Source organism: Oncorhynchus kisutch, linkage group LG20 (assembly GCF_002021735.2).
Source record: "Oncorhynchus kisutch isolate 150728-3 linkage group LG20, Okis_V2, whole genome shotgun sequence".
Classification (NCBI taxonomy): Eukaryota; Metazoa; Chordata; class Actinopteri; order Salmoniformes; family Salmonidae; genus Oncorhynchus; species Oncorhynchus kisutch.
The window spans coordinates 17192203-17208267 of record NC_034193.2 but is presented as its reverse complement, the minus strand read 5'-3'; positions in this window follow the sequence as shown (position 1 = coordinate 17208267).

Below are 16065 nucleotides of genomic sequence, written 5' to 3'. Positions count from 1 at the left end.
CAAAGTTAAACAAAAAATGTTGCTATCAAATATTTTGTAATAGAGCGCAAAACTTGCATTTTATGTATTTTATTCTCCCAAAATATTTTGACAACAATAATTGTATTTGAAAACAAAACTCTAATTTAATTTTGCTATCAACCACCCTCCATTTTGGCAATTTTTTGAGTGTCAGTTTGGCTACAACCAATACTGTTCACCCTTTCTTTCCAACACAAAGGAAGTCATAGCGGACACCTATAAAGGACTGTGTGATGTTGGCATCTCAGGTGAGCAGCACTGGGCATTCTTCTGTCCAACTTCTAAAGTTACATAGCTAGTAGTTGGCTCCTACAGTGTCGGTTCATAACATTCTACTATATTACATACATACATACATACATACATACATACATACATACATACATACATACATACATACATACATACATACATACATACATACATACATACATACATACATACATACATACATACATACATACATACATACATACATACCATAGAATGATAAATAATGCAATTATTATTCTCAAGCTAACCAAAAACATTTAGCTATGAACACCTGTTCTCGCCATTTTCAGTTGAATTCATCTAACTTTCTTTCATGGCAACTCATAAGCAGGCCATGTCCTATTTGTTTCATAGTCGATATATAATCATATTTCATGACAGTGTAACAGTTAGCTTTTTTTTTTACAGAAGAATGAAAGAACACAATATGTCTGTCAGGGAATGCTATTCTGATATGTCAGATGAAGAGTTAGAACAGAAAGTCAGGGCCATTAAGGCAAGGATGTCCCATGCGGGCTTTAGAATGGCCAAAAGAAGTCTCAGAGCAATGGGCCATCGTGTACAATGGCGAAGAGGTAGGGAGTCATTGCAGCGTGTAGATGGTGCAGGTATCATTGCCAGAATGATCCAGCTTCGTTGCATTGCTCGGCAAAAATACTCAGTTCTTGCTCCCCTGTCTCTCGTCCACATTGATACAAATCATAAATTGATAAGGTACTATGATGTATAGTGTCTCCATCAAATTCGTAGACAAATTTTGTATGAAATTGGAGTTGTTCTTCATCAACTGGTAATAAATAAATAAATAAGCAGGTTAATAGGTTAAACATTTCACTTTTAATTCCAATGCTTTTTTTCCAAAATACAACATTGTCATCTTTAGCGGTATAGATGGATTTTCAAGGAAGTTAAGTATGTTATTTTGTATACATATTGCATATTTCCCATCACCTAATGAACAACCACAATACCACCCTGGTGTTAAGCTTTCTGTGCTGTATTGACGCATCCTGAAAATCTGCTGCTTTAGATTGAACGGTCATATCTCAGATTGAACTTGTATTTATAATATAATATTACAATTATAATTATAATGCATGTATTATGTATTTATAACACCTGAAGAACGAACTTCTTTCAATAAAGTCTTTCACATTCTCCACTGGTTGAAATTATGTATCTTAAATACTATCCTGTGTTCTCAGATTAATGCAAATAAAGGGAGTTAGATATGCATCGTTTTTTTTCTCTCTATATATGAATTACAAATCAGCCTTTACTTAAATCATGTTTCTAGTCTATTGCATAGTTACAATGTGTAATCATTGATGTCCCAGGAGCAGGAGTGGTAAACACTGTTGAAGAGTATAATTGTAATGCATACATGCAGACACAGCATCATTCAAAGAATGGAGTTTGATACACCTGGTATTGGATATGACTGAAAAAGATTGTCTCACAGAGATTCATACCTGAACCACACCTTTATTTGCCAAGGAAAAGTATATGATCAGTGAATATATTCAATGTACAGGCTACAATGTGTGGGATCTCATGTGTGGTAATAACTACAGTACATGTATATAGGACTCACATCCTTCAGAGGAAACACCGTGCACCTGGCGACCTGGTTAGCTTAGCGTGCACTGCGCCCGGCCCGCCACAGGAGTCGCTAGTGCGCGATGAGACAAGGATATCCCTACCGGCCAAACCCTCCCTAACCCGGACGACGCTAGGCCAATTGTGTGTCGCCACACGGACCTCCCGGTCGCGGCCGGCTGCGACAGAACCCAGAGTTTCTGGTGGCACAGCGACCACTGCGATGCAGTTCCCTAGACCACTGCGCCACCCGGGAGGCAGTATACAGTTATGTTTATCCTCCACTACACAATAAGGAAGTAAATAGTTAGCTAGCTCTGTTACTTCAGCTGCATTGCACGGCAAGGCAAGCTTACACAATTGTACATTCAATTTGCAGTAAATGCTTTAGCTAGCTAGATTCTTAACATCCACTGTTTCCCAAGACGACAGCCTGGTTTGCTGGTTTTCTCAGGAGTCCCTAAAACATTAAACAACACGAATTACAATGTCATACTCATGTCATGACACCAGCTAGCTTGCTGGCTAATGTTAGCTAGTCAGCTAACTTGCTAAATAGCAATTTTCGCAAATGAAAAAGTATGCACAATCGTTTGTTTCTACATTAACTAACATATTCCTCTCAATTGTAATTTTTTTTGCTTGACTCGTTATGACATAATAATTACTTACATTTGCTTCCACCGTAATGTTTTGTCAGCCCCCTTTGCTGAAGAAAGTCACCAGGGACGGGTGACTCGCGTCAAATTCGTCAGTAGAACCACTCGATATGATTATTCATATAAAAACCTTGGGACCCAAATGCATAATGAGTGCTCTTCTAACTCCCCCTTGTGGTGGTTTGGAGCAATGAAGCCGTGACGCTGGGTACCTCTAAGTCCCGCGGTGTAAGCTCGCAACTTTTAAAGGAGGAATATCAGACTGACACAGTGGCAGTTGAAAGAGGCTAGCTAAGCAGCATTTTTGATGGATGAACAGAGACACATTACACACTGCAGTGTGGTCTTATCTGTGCCAGAGAGAGCATGGGTAAGACACAGTGTTCCACCATGTGGGGGCCTGTGTGAACACTGGTGTGTCAGTGTACATATCGTATAGTTATGGCTAAGATAGGACCCAGTGTGCACGCATTAAAGACCTCAGAGAAGGGTTTCAGTGTATGATTGTTCTAGTAGCACTGTAACACTAAGCACATAAGTGAAGTTTTTTTAGTGTCAACTTGTTTGTCGTGCTTTGTGTACGTAACTGTTCGCGTGTGTATGATCATGCAGCATGTCAGTGTTTGTACATGCAGTAAACTGTGTACGTGACGAATACATTTGATTTGATCTAGCTATGTCTAGTTATTATGTGTGCATACCTCTTGATTGTGTGGTGGCATACCATAAATATCAATCGATGTCCATGTGAATATGTGTGGGGGGGGGGGGGGGGGGGGGGGGGGGGGGGGGGGGGGGGGGGGGGGGGGGCAGGCAAAGGGCTGTCTACGTACATGAGTATGGGGGGAGGCAGAAGGTCAGCCTGCTTATCTCAGTGACCCAGCACTGTCACAGAGTGAAATGTGCTCTCCTCTCTCTATCTCAAAATAACCTTCCCACAGTGTTCAACATCTCCAACCTGCAGCTCAGCTCAGCGCGCGCACACACACACACACACACACACACACACTAAATTCCATACAAATAACATTTAAATGACGGCTTGATTGATTCTCAGTCAAAGCCTCATACACCGAGTATACCAAACATTAGGAACACCTTCCTAATATTGAGATGAAAAACCCAGCAGCTTTGCAGTTCTTGACACAAACCGGTGCACCTGGCATACCAGGTTCAAAGGCACTTCAATATTTTGTCTTGCCCATTCACCCTCTGAATGGCACACATACACCCTCTGAATGTCTCCTCACCTTCATCTACACTGATTGAAGTGGATTTAACAAGTGACATCAGTAAGGAGTCATAGCCTTCACCTGGATTCACCTGGTCGATCTATGCCATGGAAAGAGTTCTTAATGTTTTGTATGCTCAGTGTTTACACATTGTTTGTGTCCATACAGTATGTTGACGATTGCTGCATAATTTCTATTATTTTGGAGGGGATATTCTATAGAAATATGGCACGAGCCACAAAGAGGGTGTGTATGGTTATTCTACTCTGTGATTGGCTACACTGAAAGATTGAAGATTGACCCTTCAGACAACTCAATGTACTAGGCATCCTCTGCCTTTCAGAATTGCAGATTTGGAAGTGCAATATTTTTATTGGAATCTGTTATGTCATATCATGAGACATCTGAGAGCAAATTATGCTGTTCCTATACAGTTTATTGCTGCATAGTGCCTTCAGAAAGTATTCATACCCCTTGAGGTATTCCACATTTTGTAGTGTGAAAGCCTGAGTTCAAAATAGATGAGATATATTTTTTCTCTCACCTATCTACATACAATACCACATAATGACAAAGTGAAAATATGTTTTTAGGCATTTTTGAATTTCTAACAAACTGACATACAGTGGGGCAAAAAAGTATTTAGTCAGCCACCAATTGTGCAAGTTCTCCCACTTAAAAAGATGAGAGAGGCCTGTCATTTTCATCATAGGCACTTCAACTATGACAGACAAAATGAGGAAAAAAAATCCAGAAAATCACATTGTAGGATTTTTAATGAATTTATTTGCAAATTATGGTGGAAAATAAGTATTTGGTCACCTACAAACAAGCAAGATTTCTGGCTGTCACAGACCTGTAACTTATTTTTTAATAGGCTCCTCTGTCCTCCACTCGTAACCTGTATTAATGGCACCTGTTTGAACTTGTTATCAGTATAAAAGACACCTGTCCACAACCTCAAACAGTCACACTCCAAACTCCACTATGGCCAAGACCAAAGAGTTGTCAAAGGACACCAGAAACAAAATTGTAGACCTGCACCAGGCTGGGAAGACTGAATCTGCAATAGGTAAGCAGCTTGGTTTGAAGAAATCAACTGTGGGAGCAATTATTAGGAAATGGAAGACATACAAGACCACTGATAATCTCCCTCGATCTGGGGCTCCACGCAAGATCTCACCCCATGGGGTCAAAATGATCACAAGAACGGTGAGCAAAAATCCCAGAACCACACGGGGGGACCTAGTGAATGACCTGCAGAGAGCTGGGACCAAATTAACAAAGCCTACCATCAGTAACACACTACGCCGCCAGGGACTCAAATCCTGAAGTGCCAGACGTCTGAAGTTTGCTAGAGAGCATTTGGATGATCCAGAAGAAGATTGGGAGAATGTCATATGGTCAGATGAAACCAAAATATAACATTTTGGTAAAAACTCAACTCGTCGTGTTTGGAGGACAAAGAATGCTGAGTTGCATCCAAATAACACCATACCTACTGTGAAGCATGGGGGTGGAAACATCATGCTTTGGGGCTGTTTTTCTGCAAAGGGACCAGGACGACTGATCCGTGTAAAGGAAAGAATGAATGGGGCCATGTATCGTGAGATTTTGAGTGAAAACCTCCTTCCATCAGCAAGGGCATTGAAGATGAAATGTGGCTGGGTCTTTCAGCATGACAATGATCCCAAACACACCGCCCGGGCAACGAAGGAGTGGCTTCGTAAGAAGCATTTCAAGGTCCTGGAGTGGCCTAGCCAGATCTCAACCCAATAGAAAATCTTTGGAGGGAGTTGAAAGTCCGTGTTGCCCAGCAACAGCCCCAAAACATCACTGCTCTAGAGGAGATCTGCATGGAGGAATGGGCCAAAATTCCAGCAACAGTGTGTGAAAACCTTGTGAAGACTTACAGAAAACGTTTAACCTCTGTCATTGCCAACAAGGGGTATATAACAAAGTATTGAGATAAACTTTTGTTATTGACCAAATACTTATTTTCCACCATAATTTGCAAATAACTTCATTAAAAATCCTACAATGTGATTTTCTGGAGAAAAAAAATGCTCATTTTGTCTGTCATAGTTGAAGTGTACCTATGATGACAATTACAGGCCTCTCTCATCTTTTTAAGTGGGAGAACTTGCACAATTGGTGGCTGACTAAATACTTTTTTGCCCCACTGTATGTCTGGAGAAAACCAGGTACAGCTCATCACCCGTCTAACACCATCCCTGCTGTGAAGCATGGTGGTGGCAGCATCATGCTATGGGGATGCTTTTCAGCGGCAGAGACTGGGAGACTGGTAAGGATAGAAGGAACAAGGAATGGAGCCAAATACAGGCAAATCCTTGATGAGAACCTGCTTCAGAGTGCAAACGACCTTGGTCTGGGGTGATGCTTTACATTCCAACAGGACAATGACCCCAAGCAACACTGGGATAGCTTCAGAACAAGAACTCCAAGATGAAAGTCCTTGAGTGGCCCAGCCAAAGCCTCGACTTGAATCCCATTGAAAATCTGTGGAAAGACTTCCTTTTTACCACCTAACTTAACAGAGCTTGAGAAAATCTGCAAGGAAGAATGGGAGAAAATCCCTAAATCCGGATGTGCAAAGCTAATACAGACATACCCAAGATGAATCAAAGCTGTAATTGCTGCAAAAGGTGCTTCTACAAAGTGTCACGTTCGTTGAATGGAGGAGACCAAAGCGCAGCGGGATACATTCTTATATTTATTAACAAAGAACACTTAAACAAACTTTACAAAACAACATGAAGCTATATATATATATATATATATATATATATATATATGTATATAAACAAGTGCAGACACAGGCAACTAACCATAGACATTAACCCATGAAATACCCAAGGAATATGGCTGCCTAAATATGGTTCCCAATCAGAGACAACGATAAACAGCTGCCTCTAATTGAGAACCAATCTAGGCAACCATACATAACACCCATAGACATACAAAACCCCTAGACAGGAACAAAACACATACATCACCCATGTCACACCCTGACCTAACCAAAATAATGAAGAAAACAAAGAACACTAAGGTCAGGGCGTGACACAAAGTATTGACTCAGGGGTGTGAATAGTTATGTAAATGAGATATCTGTATTTAATTTTCAATACATTTGCCCCCCAAAATTCTAAAAACATGTTTTCACTTCTTCATTATGGGGTACTGCCTGTAGATGGGTGAGATTTTTGGTATTTATCCATTTTGAATTCAGGCTGTAACACAACAAAATGTGGAATACGTCAAGGGGTATAAATACTTTCTGAAGGCACTATAACTGCCCTCACTTGATATCTGTAATCTGACACATATCTGTTGGTTTTTGTAGGGAAAAGGGCATCATTTTCTCATACATTCCTCTTCTCTGACCATGAGTAAAATGATGTGTTAGAATAATGACAGAGAAAGGAGAGAGAGAAAAAGAGAGAAACAGAAACAAAGAGTACACGTCCTTGACACAGTCCAAGGCCCCTTGGAGAGCCTCTCGTTGACTGCACGTTCGCGGTGACCGCTGATGTCGTCACTAATGTTCTGGCCGCTGTTTCCTTGAAGGGATTGTTTCAGTGGACTTTCTTTTTTTACCCTAAATGTTCTGAATCCCAATGATTGTGGTATAGTACAGCCAGTCACAATTTTGGACACAATCCATACAATCTACAAACCACACCACCGAGATCAGTGTCTCCCAACTCCATTCCTCAAGTACACCCAACAGTACTCATTTTTATTCTAACCCTGGACAAGCACACCTATTCAACTTGTCAACTAACCATCAAGCCCTAAATGAGTTGAATGAGGTATGTTTGTCCCGGGCTACAACAAAAATGTGTGCTGTTGGGGGTACTTGAGGACTGGAGTTGAGTAACACTGGTCTAGATGGTCGCCATCAGCCCGAACCGACAGCTCGTGTCGAAAATGTTGTCCTTTGTAGCATGGCAATTTAGTGATAACGTTTTGGCCAGGAGTTCCTAATGGAATATGGTACTCCTAAGGTTTTACAGTTTGGTGAAGGATCATTTGCTCAGCACTAATGGAACTAAAACACTCCAAGATAAATCTGGAATATTTAGGTAACCTATTGCTCCTGTATGGTTGTGAGAAACCTACACAGCTTTAGACACAAATGCTTTCTCAGTCAGCAGTGAAAATACACACTTTAAACTTTCAGTTGAAAGTGCTCTTTGGATAACGGAAAACTAAAATGCCACCACTTCTGATAAATGATTCTGAAACAACAGGACAAATTGAGGTTTTAAGGCTCCTGCATCTTCCAAATGTTATACTAATTTATCTCCCACAGTTCCTCTCTATATTGCTTTGGTAAGAGAGCTCAATTGTTGACTCTTGGCAATTACACCTATTGAGGCAGCACAACGCAATTATAGACACAGCAAGGGATTCAAGGAATCATTCCCTTATCCCTTCCCAGAAGGATAGATAGGCAGTGTCTGTCACATTTGTTTTCATTAAGTGAGGAGATTTAGAATTTAAGGCACGTAGGTACTTAGAGACCTACATTTGGAGGGTACCCCACTGTTTCTGCATTTCTCATTTCATTAGATTAACTCAATTTCCCGACTGTATCGTGTTGGTCTTCAAAGTGTCTTCATTCTCTCTTTTCTCTGCCTGAACACTAATTTGTGAAATGTCACTTGATAAAAACGACTGTTAGTGTTGCACGCACTTAAACTGTTCAATGGGAAAATAACAGTGGGTCACTTGTCTCTATAGATTGTCTCGTTGTCATTCAGCCGTTTTGCATATAGTCATGTAGATAAGAAATCTCATCAATAGACTAAATAGATTACAATGAGTAAACTTTACAATGAGTAAACTTTACAATGAGTAAACCCCCAGGAAGCAACAAAAATAAATGCTGCAAAATTGTGGCATGTGAGTAAGTGGAAGCGTGATCAGAAGCCTACTACGCAGGTTGACACGCTACATGTGTCTAACTTCCATTCTGAGTGAGTCTGTGTTTCCTCAAGGTGTTTAGGAGACAGATACACCCCATCACTGGCACTGGTGGTAGCATGAAGGAATCAGAGTGCGTGATGATGGGACGTGCATGTGCATACACGTGTGTGTGTGTGTGTGTATGTAGAGGGAGCTAGTCATGGATGGATTGGTACTCCCTCCACAAGGGAGCAGGAGCGTGGGATGCTGTGGGCTGGTGATCGATTTCAGGCTGGAAGCCTTGTGGCCAAGTTAATAGCTGCCTTTAATCTCTGTCCATACGTTCTCGGGTGCTCCAAATATGGAGTGTGAAAAAAAACTGCTTGGGTGCTGGGCCAAAGCGAAAACAAGCCACTAACAGTTAATAATGAGCCTAAAATAACCCCACGTCAGGCAGAGGGACAGCCATGTGTGTTTCCAATTAAATAGCATATGGAAACTTCCAGGATGGTGATGATTCACCCGTGCTCTGCAGAAACAAATGTATTGAAATTTTATTCAAGCTTTCGAATACACTGCTACTGTAATGTGACTATAATGACAATTTCCCTGCCTACAGTCATTTTCTCTGTCCTACTGAAATTGTTAATAACTGCTGCTAATCCCTTAGGGTATTTGAGTCCTTCAATAGTAATAGTAGCAGTCATTCTAGTGTAATTTTGGCTGTAAAATTTAGCAATTTGTCATATCCCTTGGTAAGGGAGTTCTATAGGGAGCATTTTATAGTGAAGAGTTTAAATATATATTACAAAGCCTAACATTGGCAGACAGACACACACACACACACACACACACACACACACACACACACACACACACACACACACACACACACACACACAAGCAAGACACGTGTGCAGATATGCACGCAGGCGCGCACACACGCACATACACCTTGTCATCATTCCTGGTGTCACACTGTGTGTGTTCTTCTGCGTTAAATCCTCCATCTGCTCAGCTGATACTAAAGGACGTAAATCTGTGAGTCTGTCTGGTGTGGGCTATTGTAGTCTGAGAGTAAATATTTAGACACAAATATTAAATGCCAAGACAAAACAGGTCTATTTTGGACGTGTTTCCCTGCATAAGATGTCTCATAGAAACTTCAAATCTGAAGAACACCTCTTAAAATCTAAACCTTCTTCCACCTGACTGAGTCTGTAATATCAACATGTTTCAAGCAGACCACCATATTCCCTGTGCCCAAGAACACTAAGGTAACCTGCCTAAATGACTACCGACCCGTAGCACTCACGTCTATAGCCATGGCTCACATCAACACCATTATCCCAGAAACCCTAGATCCACTCCAATTTGCATACCGCCCCAACAGATCTACAGATGATGCAATCTCTTTTGCACTCCACACTGCCCTTTCCCACCTGGAAAAAAGGAAACCCTATGTGAGAATGCTATTCATTGACTACAGCTCAGCGTTCAACACCATAGTGCCCTCAAAGCTCATCACAAAGCTAAGGACCCTGGCACTAAACACCTCCCTCTGCAACTTGATCTTGGACTTCCTGACGGGCCTCCCCCAGGAATATGACTTTCCCGAAGCAGATCCTCTGTTTGGACCACCACCCAAGACAATGGATCGGATCCCAGTAGGAGACCCAAAACAACGGCGTCACAGAAGGGGCAGACGGAGCGGTCTTTTGGTCAGGCTCCGTAGACAGGCACATCGCCTACCGCTCCCGTGTATACTACTCGCCAATGTCCAGTCTCTTGACAACAACGTAGACGAAATTTGAGCAGGGTTGCCTTCCAGAGAGACATCTGAGATTGTAACATTCTTTGTTTCACGGAAACATGGCTCACTCGGGATACGTTATCAGAGTCGGTACAGCCACCCGGCTTCTTCACGCATCGCACCGACAGAAACAAACATCTCTCTGGTAAGAAGAAGGGCGGGGGTGTATTCCTTATGATTAACGAGTTGTGGTGTGATAATAACAACATACAGGAACTCAAGTCCTTTTGTTCACCTGACCTAGAATTCCTTACGATCAAATGCAGACCGCATTATCTTGCAAGAGAATTCTCTTCGATTATAATCACAGCTGTGTATATTCCCACCCAAGCAGACACCTCGACGGCCCCGAAAGAACGTCATTGGACTCTATGTAAACTGGAAACCACATATCCTGAGGCTGCATTTATTGTAGCAGGGGATTTAACAAGGTTAATCTGAAAACAAGGCTCCCTAAATATTATCAGCATATCGAATGCGCGACCCAGACTAATAAAACTATGGATCATTGCTACTCTAATTTTCGCGACGCATACAAAGCCCTCCCTCGCCCTCCTTTCGGCAAATGTGACCACGACTCCATTTTGTTGCTCCCAGCCTATAGACAGAAACTAAAACAGGAAACGCCCGTGCTCAGGTCTATTCAATGCTGGTCCGACCAATCTGATTCCACGCTACAAGATTGCTTCGATCACGTGGACTGGGATATATTCTGGATAGCCTCAGACAACAACATTGATGTATACGCTGATTTAGTGAGCGAGTTTTTTCGCAAGTGCATCGGTGATGTGGTGCTCACGGTGAATATTAAAACCTTCCCCAACCAGAAACCCTGGATTGATGGCAGCATTCGCACCAAACTGAAAGCGCGAACCACTGCTTTTAATCATGGCAAGGCGACCGGAAACATAACCGAATACAGTGTAGCTATTCCCCCCGCAAGGCAATCAAACAAGCTAAGTGTCAGTATAGAGACAATGTAGAGTCGCAATTCAACGGCTCAGACACAAGACGTTTGTGGCAGGGTCTACAGTCAATCACGGACTACAAAAAGAAAACCAGCCACGTCGCAGACACCGATGTCTTGCTCCCAGACCAACTAAACAACTTCTTTGCTCGCTTTGAGGACAATACTGTGCCACTGACACGGCCCGCTACAAGAACCTGCAGGCTCTCCTTCACCGCAGCCAACTTGAGTAAAACATTTAAACGTGTTAACCCTCACAAGGCTGCCGGCCCAGACGGCATCCCTAGCCGCGTCCTCAGAGCATGCGCAGATCAACTGGCTGGTGTGTTTACGGACATAGTCAATCAATCCCTATCCCAGTCTGCTGTCCCCACATGCTTCAAGAGGGCCACCATTGTTCCTGTTCCCAAAAAAGCTAAGGTAACTGAGCTAAACGACTATCGCCCTGTAGCACTCACTTCCGTCATCATGAAGTGCTTTGAGAGACTAGTCAAGGATCATATCACCTCCACCCTACTGACACCCTAGACTCACTCCAATTTGCTTACCACCCCAACAGGTCCACAGAAGACACAATCGCAATCACACTGCCATAACCCATCTGGGCAAGAGGAATACCTATGTAAGAATGCTGTTCATCGATTACAGCTCAGCATTCAACACCTTAGTACCCTTCAAACTTGTCATTAAGCTCGAGACCCTGGGTCACAACCTCGTCCTGTACAACTGGGTCCTGGACTTTCTGACGGGCTGCCCACCAGGTGGTGAGGGTAGGAAACAACATCTTCACCCGCTGATCCTCAACACTGGGGCACCACAAGGGTGTGTTCTCAGCCCTTTCCTGTACTCCCTGTTCACCCATGACTGCGTGGCCATGCACGCCTCCAACTCAATCATCAAGATTGCAGACGACACTACGGTGGTAGGCTTGATTACCACCAACGACAAGACGGCCTACAGGGAGGAGGTGAGGGCCCCCGGAGTGTGGAGTCAGGAAAATAACCTCACACTCAACGTCAACAAAACAAAGGATATGATCGTGGACTTCAGGAAACAGCAGAGGGAGCACCCCCCATATCCACATTGGCAGGACAGTAGTGGAGAAGGTGGAAAGTTTAAAGTTCCTCTTCAACCTCAGGAGGCTGAAGAAATTTGGCTTGTCACCAAAAACACTCACAAACTTTTACAGATGCACAATCGAGAGCATCCTGTCGGGCTGTATCACCGCCTGGTAGGGCAACTGCTCCACCCACAACCGTAAGGCTCTCCAGAGGGTAGTGAGGTCTGTACAACGCATCACCAGGTGCAAACTACCTGCCCTCCAGGACACCTACACCACTCAATGTCACAGGAAGACCAAAATGATCATCAAGGACAACAACCACCCGAGCCACTGCCTGTTCACCCCGCTATCATCCAAAAGGTTAGGTCAGTACAGGTGCATTAAAGCTGGGACCGAGAGACTACCCATAGACTTCGCCATTGCGCTAACATTTCTACTTATGACTAAGATCCACATTTTTCTAAGTCTGAGATAGGGGACGAAGCCTATTTGAAGGGGAACCTATAGAGGCACCTATAGTCTAAAACCTGTCTGTTTTTCTCTACCTGCCTTTAAATCTGAGTCTTCAAAATGCAGGTGTGAATGGACTTTAAATAAGTCTGAATAAGTACAGTGGGGCAAAAAAGTATTTAGTCAGCCACCAATTGTGCAAGTTCTCCCACTTAAAAAGATGAGAGAGGCCTGTAATTTTCATCATAGGTACACTTCAACTATGACAGAGAAAATGAGAAAAAAATCCAGAAACACATTGTAGGATTTTTAATGAATTTATTTGCAAATTATGGTGGAAAATAAGTATAAGTAATGAGGATTTTTTTCGCTCATTTTGTCTGTCATAGTTTAAGTGTACCTATGATGAAAATTACAGGCCTCTCTCATCTTTTTAAGTGGGAGAACTTGCACAATTGGTGGCTGACTAAATACTTTTTTGCACCACTGTATATGTACATATTCTTAATCATTCCTTTACACTTGTGTGTATAAGGTAGTTGTTGTGAAATTGTTAGATTACTTGTTAGATATTACTGCACAGTGGGAACTAGAAGCACAAGCATTTCGCTGCACTCGCATTAACATCTGCTAACCATGTGTATGTGACCAATAACATTTGATTTGATTTGATTTGTCAGGGTAGGGAACAACACATCTGCCACGCTGATCCTCAACACGGAGGCCCCTCAGGGGTCCGTGCTCAGTCCCCTCCTGTACTCCCTGTTCACTCATGAGTGCACGGCCAGGCACAACTCCAACACCATCAAGTTTTGCTGATGACACAACAGTGGTCGGCCTGATCACAGACAACGAGGAGACAGCCTATAGGGAGGAGGTCAGAGACCTGGCCGTGTGGTGCCAGGACAACAACCTCTCCCTCAAAGTGATCAAGACAAAGGAGATGATTGTTGACGTCAGGAAAAAGATGACCGAGCACGCCCCCATTCTCATCAACGGGGCTGTATTGGAACAGGTTGAGAGCGTCAAGTTCCTTGGTGTACACATCACCAACAAGCTGTCATGGTCCAAACACACTAAGACAGTTGTGAAGAGGGCATGACAATGCCAAAAGATTTTGCAGGGGTCCTCAGATCCTCAAAAGTTTCTATAGCTGCACCATCGAGAGCATCCTGACTAGTTGCATCACTGCCTGGTATGGCAACTGCTCGGCCTCCGACCACAAGGCACTTACAGAGGGTAGTGCGTACCGCCCAGTACATCACTGGGGCCAAGCTTCCTGCCATCCAGGACCTCTGTACCAGGCAGTGTCAGAGGAAGACCCTAAAAAATGTCAAGGACTCCAGCCACCCCAGTCATAGACTGTTCTCTCTAATACCGCACGGCAAGCTGTACCGGAGCGCCAAGTCTAGGTCCAAGAGGCTTCTTAACAGCTTCTACCCCCAAGCCATAAGACCACTGAATGGCTAATCAAAGGGCTACCCAGACCACTTTTTTACACTGCTGCTACTCTCTGTTTATAATGTATGCATAGTCACTTTAACTCTACCTACATGTACATATTACCTCAATTACCTCGACTAACTGGTGCCCCACACATTGACTCTGTACCGGTATCCCCTGTATATAGCCTCCACATTGACTCTGTACCGGTATCCCCTGTACATAGCCTCCACATTGACTCTGTACCGGTACCCCCTGTATATAGCCTCCACATTGACTCTGTACCGGTACCCCCTGTATATAGCCTCCACATTGACTCTGTACCGGTACCCCCTGTATATAGCCTCCACATTGACTCTTTACCGGTATCCCCTGTATATAGCCTCCACATTGACTCTGTACCGGTATCCCCTGTATATAGCCTCCACATTGACTCTTTACCGGTACCCCCTGTATATAGCCTCCACATTGACTCTGTACTGGTACCCCCTGTATATAGCCTCCACATTGACTCTGTACTGGTACCCCCTGTATATAGCCTCCACATTGACTCTGTACCGGTACCCCCTGTATATAGCCTCCACATTGACTCTGTACTGGTACCCCCTGTATATAGCCTCCACATTGACTCTGTACCGGTACCCCCTGTATATAGCCTCCACATTGACTCTGTACTGGTACCCCCTGTATATAGCCTCCACATTGACTCTTTACCGGTATCCCCTGTATATAGCCTCCACATTGACTCTTTACCGGTACCCCCTGTATATAGCCTCCACATTGACTCTGTACTGGTACCCCCTGTATATAGCCTCCACATTGACTCTTTACCGGTACCCCCCTGTATATAGCCTCCACATTGACTCTGTACTGGTACCCCCTGTATATAGCCTCCACATTGACTCTGTACTGGTACCCCCTGTATATAGCCTCCACATTGACTCTTTACCGGTACCCCCTGTATATAGCCTCCACATTGACTCTGTACGGGTACCCCCTGTATATAGCCTCCACATTGACTCTGTACCGGTACCCCCTGTATATAGCCTCCACATTGACTCTGTACCGGTACCCCCTGTATATAGCCTCCACATTGACTCTGTACCGGTACCCCCTGTATATAGCCTCCACATTGACTCTGTACCGGTACCCCTGTATATAGCCTCCACATTGACTCTGTACCGGTACCCCCTGTATATAGCCTCCACATTGACTCTGTACCGTACACCCTGTATATAGCCTCAACAGGACTCTGTACCGGAATAACCCCGTATTACCTCCCACATTGACGCTGTACCGGTACGCCCCTGTATATAGCCGTCCAATTGACTCTGTACCGGTAACCCCCTGTAATATAAGGCCTCGCACATTGACGTCATGTACCGGTAACCGGCCCCTGTATATAGTCCTCACATTGACTCCTGTACCGGTAACCCCTGTATATAGCCCTCCACATTGACTCCTGTCCCGTACCACCCCCTGATATAGCCTCCACATTGACTCTGTACCGGTACCCCTGGTATATAGATCCTCCACATTGACTCTGTACTGGGTACCCCCTGTATATAGCCTCCACATTGACTCTGTACCGGTACCCCCTGTATATAGCCTCC